Here is a 14,538-nt window from a genome sequence, read left to right on the forward strand (position 1 = left end):
CTAGAGACCTAGGGGAATCCAAGATGGGGTGACCTGTGTGGCTCGGACCAGGTTCTGTTACCCAGAATCCTTTGCAAACCTCAAAATTTGGCTAAAAAAACACATGTTCCTAACATTTCTGTGGCAGAAAGTTCTGGAATCTGAGAGGAGCCACACATTTCCTTCCACCCAGCGTTCCCCCACGTCTCCCGATAAAAATGATACCTCACTTGTGTGGGTAGGCCTAGCGCCCGCGACAGAAAACGCCCCAAAGCGCAACGTGGACACATCCAAATTTGTGAAGGAAAACAGAGGTGTTTTTTGCAAAGTGCCTACCTGTAGATTTTGGCTTGTAGCTCACCCGCCACCTAGGGAAACCTACCAAACCTGTGCATTTCTGAAAACTAGAGACCTAGGGGAATCCAAGATGGGGTGACCTGTGTGGCTCGGACCAGGTTCTGTTACCCAGAATCCTTTGCAAACCTCAAAATTTGGCTAAAAAAACACATGTTCCTCACATTTCTGTGGCAGAAAGTTCTGGAATCTGAGAGGAGCTACGAATTTCCTTCCACCCAGCGTTCCCCCTCGTCTCCCGATAAAAATGATACCTCACTTGTGTGGGTAGGCCTAGCGCACGTGACAGGAAATGCCCCAAAGCGCAATGTGGACACAGCCAAATTTTTGAAGGAAAACAGAGGTGTTTTTTCAAAGTGCCTACCTGTAGATTTTGGCCTGTAGCTCAGTCGCCACCTAGGGAAACCTACCAAACCTGTGCATTTCTGAAAACTAGAGACCTAGGGGAATCCAAGATGGGGTGACTTGTGTGGCTCGGACCAGGATCTGTTACCCAGAATCCTTTGCAAACCTCAAAATGTGGCTAAAAAAACACATGTTCCTAACATTTCTGTGGCAGAAAGTTCTGGAATCTGAGAGGAGCCACAAATTTCCTTCCACCCAGCGTTCCCCCATGTCTCCCGATAAAAATGATACCTCACTTGTGTGGGTAGGCCTAGCGCCCGCGACAGAAAACGCCCCAAAGCGCAACGTGGACACATCCAAATTTGTGAAGGAAAACAGAGGTGTTTTTTGCAAAGTGCCTACCAGTAGATTTTGGCTTGTCGATCAGCCGCCACCTAGGGAAACCTACCAAACCTGTGCATTTCTGAAAACTAGAGACCTAGGGGAATCCAAGATGGGGTGACTTGTGTGGCTCGGACCAGGTTCTGTTACCCAGAATCCTTTGCAAACCTCAAAATTTGGCTAAAAAAACACATGTTCCTCACATTTCTGTGGCAGAAAGTTCTGGAATCTGAGATAAGCCACGAATTTCCTTCCACCCAGCGTTCCCCCACGTCTCCCGATAAAAATGATACCTCACTTGTGTGGGTAGGCCTAGCGCCCGCGACAGAAAACGCCCCAAAGCGCAACGTGGACACATCCAAATTTGTGAAGGAAAACAGAGGTGTTTTTTGCAAAGTGCCTACCTGTAGATTTTGGCTTATAGATCAGCCGCCACCTAGGGAAACCTACCAAACCTGTGCATTTCTGAAAACTAGAGACCTAGGGGAATCCAAGATGGGGTGACTTGTGTGGCTCGGACCAGGATCTGTTACCCAGAATCCTTTGCAAACCTCAAAATTTGGCCAAAAAAAACACATGTTCCTCACAATTCTGTTGCAGAAAGTTCTGGAATCTGAGAGGAGCCATGAATTTCCTTCCACCCAGCGTTCCCCCACGTCTCCCGATAAAAATGATACCTCACTTGTGTGGGTAGGCCTAGCGCCCGCGACAGAAAACGCCCCAAAGCGCAACGTGGACACATCCAAATTTGTGAAGGAAAACAGAGGTGTTTTTTGCAAAGTGCCTACCTGTAGATTTTGGCTTGTTGATCAGCCGCCACCTAGGGAAACCTGCCAAACCTGTGCATTTCTGAAAACTAGAGACCTAGGGGAATCCAAGATGGGGTGACTTGTGTGGCTCGGACCAGGTTCTGTTACCCAGAATCCTTTGCAAACCTCAAAATTTGGCTAAAAAAACACATGTTCCTAACATTTCTGTGGCAGAAAGTTCTGGAATCTGAGAGGAGCCACAAATTTCCTTCCACCCAGTGTTCCCCCACGTCTCCCGATAAAAATGATACCTCACTTGTGTGGGTAGGCCTAGTGCCCGCGACAGAAAACCCCCAAAGCGCAACGTGGACACATCCAAATTTGTGAAGGAAAACAGAGGTGTTTTTTGCAAAGTGCCTACCTGTAGATTTTGGCTTGTAGATCAGCTGCCACCTAGGGAAACCTACCAAACCTGTGCATTTCTGAAAACTAGAGACCTAGGGGAATCCAAGATGGGGTGACCTGTGTGGCTCGGACCAGGTTCTGTTACCCAGAATCCTTTGCAAACCTCAAAATTTGGCTAAAAAAACACATGTTCCTCACATTTCTGTTGCAGAAAGTTCTGGAATCTGAGAGGAGCCACGAATTTCCTTCCACCCAGCGTTCCCCCACGTCTCCCGATAAAAATGATACCTCACTTGTGTGGGTAGGCCTAGCGCCCGCGACAGGAAACGCCCCAAAGCGCAACGTGGACACAGCCACATTTTTGAAGGAAAATAGAGGTGTTTTTTGCAAAGTGCCTACCTGTAGATTTTGGCCTGTAGCTCAGCCGCCACCTAGGGAAACCTACCAAACCTGTGCATTTCTGAAAACTAGAGACCTAGGGGAATCCAAGATGGGGTGACTTGTGTGGCTCGGACCAGGTTCTGTTACCCAGAATCCTTTGCAAACCTCAAAATTTGGCTAAAAAAACACATGTTCCTCACATTTCTGTGGCAGAAAGTTCTGGAATCTGAGATAAGCCATGAATTTCCTTCCACCCAGCGTTCCCCCACGTCTCCCGATAAAAATGATACCTCACTTGTGTGGGTAGGCCTAGCGCCCGCGACAGGAAATGCCCCAAAGCGCAACGTAGACACAGCCAAATTTTTGAAGGAAAACAGAGGTGTTTTTTCAAAGTGCCTACCTGTAGATTTTGGCCTGTAGCTCAGTCGCAAACTAGGGAAACCTACCAAACCTGTGCATTTCTGAAAACTAGAGACCTAGGGGAATCCAAGATGGAGTGACTTGTGTGGCTCGGACCAGGTTCTGTTACCCAGAATCCTTTGCAAACCTCAAAATTTGGCTAAAAAAACACATGTTCCTAACATTTCTGTGGCAGAAAGTTCTGGAATCTGAGAGGAGCCACAAATTTCCTTCCACCCAGCGTTCCCCCATGTCTCCCGATAAAAATGATACCTCACTTGTGTGGGTAGGCCTAGCGCCCGCGACAGAAAACGCCCCAAAGCGCAACGTGGACACATCCAAATTTGTGAAGGAAAACAGAGGTGTTTTTTGCAAAGTGCCCACCTGTAGATTTTGGCTTGTAGATCAGCCGCCACCTAGGGAAACCTACCAAACCTGTGCATTTCTGAAAACTAGAGACCTAGGGGAATCCAAGATGGGGTGACTTGTGTGGCTCGGACCAGGTTCTGTTACCCAGAATCCTTTGCAAACCTAAAAATTTGGCTAAAAAAACACATGTTCCTCACATTTCTGTGGCAGAAAGTTCTGGAATCTGAGATAAGCCACGAATTTCCTTCCACCCAGCGTTCCCCCACGTCTCCCGATAAAAATGATACCTCACTTGTGTGGGTAGGCCTAGCGCCCGCAACAGGAAATGCCCCAAAGCGCAACGTAGACACAGCCAAATTTTTGAAGGAAAACAGAGGTGTTTTTTGCAAAGTGCCTACCTGTAGATTTTGGCTTGTAGCTCAGCCGCCACCTAGGGAAACCTACCAAACCTGTGCATTTCTGAAAACTAGAGACCTAGGGGAATCCAAGATGGAGTGACTTGTGTGGCTCGGACCAGGTTCTGTTACCCAGAATCCTTTGCAAACCTCAAAATGTGGCTAAAAAAACACATGTTCCTCACATTTCTGTGGCAGAAAGTTCTGGAATCTGAGAGGAGCCACAAATTTCCTTCCACCCAGCGTTCCCCCACGTCTCCCGATAAAAATGATACCTCACTTGTGTGGGTAGGCCTAGCGCCCGCGACAGAAAACGCCCCAAAGCGCAACGTGGACACATCCAAATTTGTGAAGGAAAACAGAGGTGTTTTTTGCAAAGTGCCTACCTGTAGATTTTGGCTTGTAGCTCAGCCGCCACCTAGGGAAACCTACCAAACCTGTGCATTTCTGAAAACTAGAGACCTAGGGGAATCCAAGATGGGATGACCTGTGTGGCTCGGACCAGGTTCTGTTACCCAGAATCCTTTGCAAACCTCAAAATTTGGCTAAAAAAACACATGTTCCCAACTGTTCTGTGGCAGAAAGTTCTGGAATCTGAGAGGACCCACAAATTTACTTCCACCCAGCGTTCCCCCACGTCTCCCGATAAAAATGATACCTCACTTGTGTGGGTAGGCCTAGCGCCCGCGACAGGAAACGCCCCAAAGCGCAACGTGGACACATCCAAATTTGTGAAGGAAAACAGAGGTGTTTTTTGCAAAGTGCCTACCTGTAGATTTTGGCTTGTAGCTCAGCCGCCACCTAGGGAAACCTACCAAACCAGTGCATTTCTGAAAACTAGAGACCTAGGGGAATCCAAGATGGGGTGACTTGTGTGGCTCGGACCAGGTTCTGTTACCCAGAATCCTTTGCAAACCTCAAAATTTAGCTAAAAAAACACATGTTCCTCACATTTCTGTGGTAGAAAGTTCTGGAATCTGAGAGGAGCCACGAATTTCCTTCCACCCAGCGTTCCCCCACGTCTTCCAATAAAAATTATACCTCACTTGTGTGGGTAGGCCTAGCGCCCGCGACAGGAAACGCCCCAAAGCGCAACGTAGACACAGCCACATTTTTGAAGGAAAACAGAGGTGTTTTTTGCAAAGTGCCTACCTGTAGATTTTGGCTTGTAGCTCAGCCGCCACCTAGGGAAACCTACCAAACCTGTGCATTTCTGAAAACTAGAGACCTAGGGGAATCCAAGTTGTGGTGACATGTGTGGTTCGGACCAGGTTCTGTTACCCAGAATCCTTTGCAAACCTCAAAATTTGGCTAAAAAACACATGTTCCTAACATTTCTGTTGCAGAAAGTTCTGGAATCTGAGATAAGCCACGAATTTCCTTCCACCCAGCGTTCCCCCACGTCTCCCGATAAAAATGATACCTCACTTGTGTGGGTAGGCCTAGCGCCCGCGACAGGAAACGCCCCAAAGCGCAACGTAGACACAGCCAAATTTTTTAAGGAAAACAGAGGTGTTTTTTGCAAAGTGCCTACCTGTAGATTTTGGCTTGTAGCTCAGCCGCCACCTAGGGAAACCTACCAAACCTGTGCATTTCTGAAAACTAGAGACCTAGGGGAATCCAAGATGGGGTGACTTGTGTGGCTCGGACCAGGTTCTGTTACCCAGAATCCTTTGCAAACCTCAAAATTTGGCTAATAAAACACATGTTCCTAACATTTCTGTGGTAGAAAGTTCTGGAATCTAGAGGAGGCACAAATTTCCTTCCACCCAGCATTCCCCCATGTCTCCCGATAAAAATGATACCTCACTTGTGTGGGTAGGCCTAGCGCCCGCGACAGAAAACGGCCCAAACCGCAACGTGGACACATCCAAATTTGTGATGGAAAACAGAGGTATTTTTTGCAAAGTGCCTACCTGTAGATTTTGGCTTGTAGCTCAGCCGCCACCTAGGGAAACCTACCAAACCTGTGCATTTCTGAAAACTAGAGACCTAGGGGAATCCAAGATGGGGTGACTTGTGTGGCTCGGACCAGGTTCTGTTACCCAGAATCCTTTGCAAACCTCAAAATTTGGCTAAAAAAACACATGTTCCTAACATTTCTGTGGCAGAAAGTTCTGGAATCTGAGAGGAGCTACAAATTTCCTTCCACGCAGCGTTCCCCCACGTCTCCCGATAAAAATGATACCTCACTTGTGTGGGTAGGCCTAGCGCCCGCGACAGGAAACGCCCCAAAGCGCAACGTGGACACATCCAAATTTGTGATGGAAAACAGAGGTGTTTTTTGCAAAGTGCCTACCTGTAGATTTTGGCTTGTAGATCAGCCGCCACCTAGGGAAACCTACCAAACCTGTGCATTTCTGAAAACTAGAGACCTAGGGGAATCCAAGATGGGGTGACTTGTGTGGCTCGGACCAGGATCTGTTACCCAGAATCCTTTGCAAACCTCAAAATTTGGCCAAAAAAAACACATGTTCCTCACAATTCTGTTGCAGAAAGTTCTGGAATCTGAGAGGAGCCAGGAATTTCCTTCCACCCAGCGTTCCCCCACGTCTCCCGATAAAAATGATACCTCACTTGTGTGGGTAGGCCTAGCGCCCGCGACAGAAAACGCCCCAAAGCGCAACGTGGACAAATCCAAATTTGTGAAGGAAAACAGAGGTGTTTTTTGCAAAGTGCCTACCTGTAGATTTTGGCTTGTAGATCAGCCGCCACCTAGGGAAACCTGCCAAACCTGTGCATTTCTGAAAACTAGAGACCTAGGGGAATCCAAGATGGGGTGACTTGTGTGGCTCGGACCAGGTTCTGTTACCCAGAATCCTTTGCAAACCTCAAAATTTGGCTAAAAAAACACATGTTCCTAACATTTCTGTGGCAGAAAGTTCTGCAATCTGAGAGGAGCCACAAATTTCCTTCCACCCAGCGTTCCCCCACGTCTCCCGATAAAAATGATACCTCACTTGTGTGGGTAGGCCTAGCGCCCGCGACAGAAAACGCCCCAAAGCGCAACGTGGACACATCCAAATTTGTGAAGGAAAATAGAGGTGTTTTTTGCAAAGTGCCTACCTGTAGATTTGACTTGTAGATCAGCCGCCACCTAGGGAAACCTACCAAACCTGTGCATTTCTGAAAACTAGAGACCTAGGGGAATCCAAGATCGGGTGACCTGTGTGGCTCGGACCAGGTTCTGTTACCCAGAATCCTTTGCAAACCACAAAATTTGGCTAAAAAAACACATGTTCCTCACATTTCTGTGGCAGAAAGTTCTGGAATCTGAGAGGAGCCACGAATTTCCTTCCACCCAGCGTTCCCCCACGTCTCCCGATAAAAATGATACCTCACTTGTGTGGGTAGGCCTAGCGCCCGCGACAGAAAACCCCCAAAGCGCAACGTGGACACATCCAAATTTGTGAAGGAAAACAGAGGTGTTTTTTGCAAAGTGCCTACCTGTAGATTTTGGCTTGTAGATCAGCTGCCACCTAGGGAAACCTACCAAACCTGTGCATTTCTGAAAACTAGAGACCTAGGGGAATCCAAGATGGGGTGACCTGTGTGGCTCGGACCAGGTTCTGTTACCCAGAATCCTTTGCAAACCTCAAAATTTGGCTAAAAAAACACATGTTCCTAACATTTCTGTGGCAGAAAGTTCTGGAATCTGAGAGGAGCCACACATTTCCTTCCACCCAGCGTTCCCCCACGTCTCCCGATAAAAATGATACCTCACTTGTGTGGGTAGGCCTAGCGCCCGCGACAGAAAACGCCCCAAAGCGCAACGTGGACACATCCAAATTTGTGAAGGAAAACAGAGGTGTTTTTTGCAAAGTGCCTACCTGTAGATTTTGGCTTGTAGCTCACCCGCCACCTAGGGAAACCTACCAAACCTGTGCATTTCTGAAAACTAGAGACCTAGGGGAATCCAAGATGGGGTGACCTGTGTGGCTCGGACCAGGTTCTGTTACCCAGAATCCTTTGCAAACCTCAAAATTTGGCTAAAAAAACACATGTTCCTCACATTTCTGTGGCAGAAAGTTCTGGAATCTGAGAGGAGCTACGAATTTCCTTCCACCCAGCGTTCCCCCTCGTCTCCCGATAAAAATGATACCTCACTTGTGTGGGTAGGCCTAGCGCACGTGACAGGAAATGCCCCAAAGCGCAATGTGGACACAGCCAAATTTTTGAAGGAAAACAGAGGTGTTTTTTCAAAGTGCCTACCTGTAGATTTTGGCCTGTAGCTCAGTCGCCACCTAGGGAAACCTACCAAACCTGTGCATTTCTGAAAACTAGAGACCTAGGGGAATCCAAGATGGGGTGACTTGTGTGGCTCGGACCAGGATCTGTTACCCAGAATCCTTTGCAAACCTCAAAATGTGGCTAAAAAAACACATGTTCCTAACATTTCTGTGGCAGAAAGTTCTGGAATCTGAGAGGAGCCACAAATTTCCTTCCACCCAGCGTTCCCCCATGTCTCCCGATAAAAATGATACCTCACTTGTGTGGGTAGGCCTAGCGCCCGCGACAGAAAACGCCCCAAAGCGCAACGTGGACACATCCAAATTTGTGAAGGAAAACAGAGGTGTTTTTTGCAAAGTGCCTACCAGTAGATTTTGGCTTGTCGATCAGCCGCCACCTAGGGAAACCTACCAAACCTGTGCATTTCTGAAAACTAGAGACCTAGGGGAATCCAAGATGGGGTGACTTGTGTGGCTCGGACCAGGTTCTGTTACCCAGAATCCTTTGCAAACCTCAAAATTTGGCTAAAAAAACACATGTTCCTCACATTTCTGTGGCAGAAAGTTCTGGAATCTGAGATAAGCCACGAATTTCCTTCCACCCAGCGTTCCCCCACGTCTCCCGATAAAAATGATACCTCACTTGTGTGGGTAGGCCTAGCGCCCGCGACAGAAAACGCCCCAAAGCGCAACGTGGACACATCCAAATTTGTGAAGGAAAACAGAGGTGTTTTTTGCAAAGTGCCTACCTGTAGATTTTGGCTTATAGATCAGCCGCCACCTAGGGAAACCTACCAAACCTGTGCATTTCTGAAAACTAGAGACCTAGGGGAATCCAAGATGGGGTGACTTGTGTGGCTCGGACCAGGATCTGTTACCCAGAATCCTTTGCAAACCTCAAAATTTGGCCAAAAAAACCACATGTTCCTCACAATTCTGTTGCAGAAAGTTCTGGAATCTGAGAGGAGCCATGAATTTCCTTCCACCCAGCGTTCCCCCACGTCTCCCGATAAAAATGATACCTCACTTGTGTGGGTAGGCCTAGCGCCCGCGACAGAAAACGCCCCAAAGCGCAACGTGGACACATCCAAATTTGTGAAGGAAAACAGAGGTGTTTTTTGCAAAGTGCCTACCTGTAGATTTTGGCTTGTTAATCAGCCGCCACCTAGGGAAACCTGCCAAACCTGTGCATTTCTGAAAACTAGAGACCTAGGGGAATCCAAGATGGGGTGACTTGTGTGGCTCGGACCAGGTTCTGTTACCCAGAATCCTTTGCAAACCTCAAAATTTGGCTAAAAAAACACATGTTCCTAACATTTCTGTGGCAGAAAGTTCTGGAATCTGAGAGGAGCCACAAATTTCCTTCCACCCAGTGTTCCCCCACGTCTCCCGATAAAAATGATACCTCACTTGTGTGGGTAGGCCTAGTGCCCGCGACAGAAAACCCCCAAAGCGCAACGTGGACACATCCAAATTTGTGAAGGAAAACAGAGGTGTTTTTTGCAAAGTGCCTACCTGTAGATTTTGGCTTGTAGATCAGCTGCCACCTAGGGAAACCTACCAAACCTGTGCATTTCTGAAAACTAGAGACCTAGGGGAATCCAAGATGGGGTGACCTGTGTGGCTCGGACCAGGTTCTGTTACCCAGAATCCTTTGCAAACCTCAAAATTTGGCTAAAAAAACACATGTTCCTCACATTTCTGTTGCAGAAAGTTCTGGAATCTGAGAGGAGCCACGAATTTCCTTCCACCCAGCGTTCCCCCACGTCTCCCGATAAAAATGATACCTCACTTGTGTGGGTAGGCCTAGCGCCCGCGACAGGAAACGCCCCAAAGCGCAACGTGGACACAGCCACATTTTTGAAGGAAAATAGAGGTGTTTTTTGCAAAGTGCCTACCTGTAGATTTTGGCCTGTAGCTCAGCCGCCACCTAGGGAAACCTACCAAACCTGTGCATTTCTGAAAACTAGAGACCTAGGGGAATCCAAGATGGGGTGACTTGTGTGGCTCGGACCAGGTTCTGTTACCCAGAATCCTTTGCAAACCTCAAAATTTGGCTAAAAAAACACATGTTCCTAACATTTCTGTGGCAGAAAGTTCTGGAATCTGAGAGGAGCCACAAATTTCCTTCCACCCAGCGTTCCCCCACGTCTCCCGATAAAAATGATACCTCACTTGTGTGGGTAGGCCTAGCGCCCGCGACAGGAAACGCCCCAAAGCGCAACGTGGACACATCCAAATTTGTGAAGGAAAACAGAGGTGTTTTTTGCAAAGTGCCTACCTGTAGATTTTGGCTTGTAGCTCAGCCGCCACCTAGGGAAACCTACCAAACCTGTGCATTTCTGAAAACTAGAGACCTAGGGGAATCCAAGATGGGGTGACTTGTGTGGCTCGGACCAGGTTCTGTTACCCAGAATCCTTTGCAAACCTCTAAATTTGGCTAAAAAAACACATGTTCCTCACATTTCTGTGGCAGAAAGTTCTGGAATCTGAGATAAGCCATGAATTTCCTTCCACCCAGCGTTCCCCCACGTCTCCCGATAAAAATGATACCTCACTTGTGTGGGTAGGCCTAGCGCCCGCGACAGGAAATGCCCCAAAGCGCAACGTAGACACAGCCAAATTTTTGAAGGAAAACAGAGGTGTTTTTTCAAAGTGCCTACCTGTAGATTTTGGCCTGTAGCTCAGTCGCAAACTAGGGAAACCTACCAAACCTGTGCATTTCTGAAAACTAGAGACCTAGGGGAATCCAAGATGGAGTGACTTGTGTGGCTCGGACCAGGTTCTGTTACCCAGAATCCTTTGCAAACCTCAAAATTTGGCTAAAAAAACACATGTTCCTAACATTTCTGTGGCAGAAAGTTCTGGAATCTGAGAGGAGCCACAAATTTCCTTCCACCCAGCGTTCCCCCATGTCTCCCGATAAAAATGATACCTCACTTGTGTGGGTAGGCCTAGCGCCCGCGACAGAAAACGCCCCAAAGCGCAACGTGGACACATCCAAATTTGTGAAGGAAAACAGAGGTGTTTTTTGCAAAGTGCCCACCTGTAGATTTTGGCTTGTAGATCAGCCGCCACCTAGGGAAACCTACCAAACCTGTGCATTTCTGAAAACTAGAGACCTAGGGGAATCCAAGATGGGGTGACTTGTGTGGCTCGGACCAGGTTCTGTTACCCAGAATCCTTTGCAAACCTAAAAATTTGGCTAAAAAAACACATGTTCCTCACATTTCTGTGGCAGAAAGTTCTGGAATCTGAGATAAGCCACGAATTTCCTTCCACCCAGCGTTCCCCCACGTCTCCCGATAAAAATGATACCTCACTTGTGTGGGTAGGCCTAGCGCCCGCAACAGGAAATGCCCCAAAGCGCAACGTAGACACAGCCAAATTTTTGAAGGAAAACAGAGGTGTTTTTTGCAAAGTGCCTACCTGTAGATTTTGGCTTGTAGCTCAGCCGCCACCTAGGGAAACCTACCAAACCTGTGCATTTCTGAAAACTAGAGACCTAGGGGAATCCAAGATGGAGTGACTTGTGTGGCTCGGACCAGGTTCTGTTACCCAGAATCCTTTGCAAACCTCAAAATGTGGCTAAAAAAACACATGTTCCTCACATTTCTGTGGCAGAAAGTTCTGGAATCTGAGAGGAGCCACAAATTTCCTTCCACCCAGCGTTCCCCCACGTCTCCCGATAAAAATGATACCTCACTTGTGTGGGTAGGCCTAGCGCCCGCGACAGAAAACGCCCCAAAGCGCAACGTGGACACATCCAAATTTGTGAAGGAAAACAGAGGTGTTTTTTGCAAAGTGCCTACCTGTAGATTTTGGCTTGTAGCTCAGCCGCCACCTAGGGAAACCTACCAAACCTGTGCATTTCTGAAAACTAGAGACCTAGGGGAATCCAAGATGGGATGACCTGTGTGGCTCGGACCAGGTTCTGTTACCCAGAATCCTTTGCAAACCTCAAAATTTGGCTAAAAAAACACATGTTCCCAACTGTTCTGTGGCAGAAAGTTCTGGAATCTGAGAGGACCCACAAATTTACTTCCACCCAGCGTTCCCCCACGTCTCCCGATAAAAATGATACCTCACTTGTGTGGGTAGGCCTAGCGCCCGCGACAGGAAACGCCCCAAAGCGCAACGTGGACACATCCAAATTTGTGAAGGAAAACAGAGGTGTTTTTTGCAAAGTGCCTACCTGTAGATTTTGGCTTGTAGCTCAGCCGCCACCTAGGGAAACCTACCAAACCAGTGCATTTCTGAAAACTAGAGACCTAGGGGAATCCAAGATGGGGTGACTTGTGTGGCTCGGACCAGGTTCTGTTACCCAGAATCCTTTGCAAACCTCAAAATTTAGCTAAAAAAACACATGTTCCTCACATTTCTGTGGTAGAAAGTTCTGGAATCTGAGAGGAGCCACGAATTTCCTTCCACCCAGCGTTCCCCCACGTCTTCCAATAAAAATTATACCTCACTTGTGTGGGTAGGCCTAGCGCCCGCGACAGGAAACGCCCCAAAGCGCAACGTAGACACAGCCACATTTTTGAAGGAAAACAGAGGTGTTTTTTGCAAAGTGCCTACCTGTAGATTTTGGCTTGTAGCTCAGCCGCCACCTAGGGAAACCTACCAAACCTGTGCATTTCTGAAAACTAGAGACCTAGGGGAATCCAAGTTGTGGTGACATGTGTGGTTCGGACCAGGTTCTGTTACCCAGAATCCTTTGCAAACCTCAAAATTTGGCTAAAAAACACATGTTCCTAACATTTCTGTTGCAGAAAGTTCTGGAATCTGAGATAAGCCACGAATTTCCTTCCACCCAGCGTTCCCCCACGTCTCCCGATAAAAATGATACCTCACTTGTGTGGGTAGGCCTAGCGCCCGCGACAGGAAACGCCCCAAAGCGCAACGTAGACACAGCCACATTTTTTAAGGAAAACAGAGGTGTTTTTTGCAAAGTGCCTACCTGTAGATTTTGGCTTGTAGCTCAGCCGCCACCTAGGGAAACCTACCAAACCTGTGCATTTCTGAAAACTAGAGACCTAGGGGAATCCAAGATGGGGTGACTTGTGTGGCTCGGACCAGGTTCTGTTACCCAGAATCCTTTGCAAACCTCAAAATTTGGCTAATAAAACACATGTTCCTAACATTTCTGTGGTAGAAAGTTCTGGAATCTAGAGGAGGCACAAATTTCCTTCCACCCAGCATTCCCCCATGTCTCCCGATAAAAATGATACCTCACTTGTGTGGGTAGGCCTAGCGCCCGCGACAGAAAACGCCCCAAACCGCAACGTGGACACATCCAAATTTGTGAAGGAAAACAGAGGTATTTTTTGCAAAGTGCCTACCTGTAGATTTTGGCTTGTAGCTCAGCCGCCACCTAGGGAAACCTACCAAACCTGTGCATTTCTGAAAACTAGAGACCTAGGGGAATCCAAGATGGGGTGACTTGTGTGGCTCGGACCAGGTTCTGTTACCCAGAATCCTTTGCAAACCTCAAAATTTGGCTAAAAAAACACATGTTCCTAACATTTCTGTGGCAGAAAGTTCTGGAATCTGAGAGGAGCTACAAATTTCCTTCCACGCAGCGTTCCCCCACGTCTCCCGATAAAAATGATACCTCACTTGTGTGGGTAGGCCTAGCGCCCGCGACAGGAAACGCCCCAAAGCGCAACGTGGACACATCCAAATTTGTGATGGAAAACAGAGGTGTTTTTTGCAAAGTGCCTACCTGTAGATTTTGGCTTGTAGATCAGCCGCCACCTAGGGAAACCTACCAAACCTGTGCATTTCTGAAAACTAGAGACCTAGGGGAATCCAAGATGGGGTGACTTGTGTGGCTCGGACCAGGATCTGTTACCCAGAATCCTTTGCAAACCTCAAAATTTGGCCAAAAACAACACATGTTCCTCACAATTCTGTTGCAGAAAGTTCTGGAATCTGAGAGGAGCCAGGAATTTCCTTCCACCCAGCGTTCTCCCACGTCTCCCGATAAAAATGATACCTCACTTGTGTGGGTAGGCCTAGCGCCCGCGACAGAAAACGCCCCAAAGCGCAACGTGGACAAATCCAAATTTGTGAAGGAAAACAGAGGTGTTTTTTGCAAAGTGCCTACCTGTAGATTTTGGCTTGTAGATCAGCCGCCACCTAGGGAAACCTGCCAAACCTGTGCATTTCTGAAAACTAGAGACCTAGGGGAATCCAAGATGGGGTGACTTGTGTGGCTCGGACCAGGTTCTGTTACCCAGAATCCTTTGCAAACCTCAAAATTTGGCTAAAAAAACACATGTTCCTAACATTTCTGTGGCAGAAAGTTCTGGAATCTGAGAGGAGCCACAAATTTCCTTCCACCCAGTGTTCCCCCACGTCTCCCGATAAAAATGGTACCTCACTTGTGTGGGTAGGCCTAGTGCCCGCGACAGAAAACCCCCAAAGCGCAACGTGGACACATCCAAATTTGTGAAGGAAAACAGAGGTGTTTTTTGCAAAGTGCCTACCTGTAGATTTTGGCTTGTAGATCAGCTGCCACCTAGGGAAACCTACCAAACCTGTGCATTT

This window comes from Pleurodeles waltl, chromosome 2_2 (assembly GCF_031143425.1).
Source record: "Pleurodeles waltl isolate 20211129_DDA chromosome 2_2, aPleWal1.hap1.20221129, whole genome shotgun sequence".
NCBI classification, from domain to species: Eukaryota; Metazoa; Chordata; class Amphibia; order Caudata; family Salamandridae; genus Pleurodeles; species Pleurodeles waltl.